We start from the raw sequence: 876 nt of genomic DNA on the forward strand, positions 1-876 counted from the left end.
ATCGAGGACGGAGAGGTTGTTTTGAAAGGGATAAGGGACGTAGCGGTCCTTGATCCAAACGTAGGACACACGCTCGATGGTGGCCCAGACGTCGGATCCAGAGCCGACAGCGTGCTCGAGAAGTTGGTCAAAGTATTTGTAGTGACTGAAGATGACGTGACCGCCGAGGTCAAAGAGAAAGCCTTCGCGCGTGGTTTCTGAGCGCGCCAAGCCGCCTGGTTGGCTAAACCCATCGACCACGAGCCAGCTGCGGTGGTTGTGCTGTTGCAGGCGGGTTGCTGCACCCAAACCGGTGGGACCAGCACCAATCACTAGAATATCTACGTTGATTTCTTGCAATTCTGCCGGGGCTTCCGGCTTTTCATCTCGTGCCGTTTCCATGGCCATGGTGAGGTTGAGGGTTTTTCTACATGTGGCCGCAAAGTTGAAAAAAAAAAAAAAAAAGGAGTGAGCAGGTGGAGCATGCGTTGCCACAGCTTCTTTGGGTATGTGCACGCGCATGCTTTTGCAAGTGGCGGCAGGGTACAGCGTTCACCTCGGGCAAAACAGAGAGAGAAAAAAAAAACGGGGGCGGGGGGAGGACAAGAGGGCAAGAAGAGGGGGCAAGGGCAGATGAAAGGGAGTAAATGGCAGCCGGCAGCCGAGGTTTGGGTACCCACCAGAAATATTGGAAGAGCTTGTGTCAGCCCGCCGCAGCAATGAACAAGGTGCGCGCGCCGGTTTGCACACTCTGCGCGCGTGCTCCAACAGTGACTGGGTCTGAAAACGACGCACGCGGCAATCAATGGCGCTCTCGTGGAAAGACAAGCCACCCACTTGGTTCCAACAGAACCAAGACAAGAGCAGAGTAAGGAAGTAAGGAAGGAGGGGGGTGGG

The sequence above is a fragment of the Monosiga brevicollis genome, genomic scaffold (genome assembly GCF_000002865.3).
Source record: "Monosiga brevicollis MX1 MONBRscaffold_15 genomic scaffold, whole genome shotgun sequence".
NCBI lineage: Eukaryota > Choanoflagellata > Craspedida > Salpingoecidae > Monosiga > Monosiga brevicollis.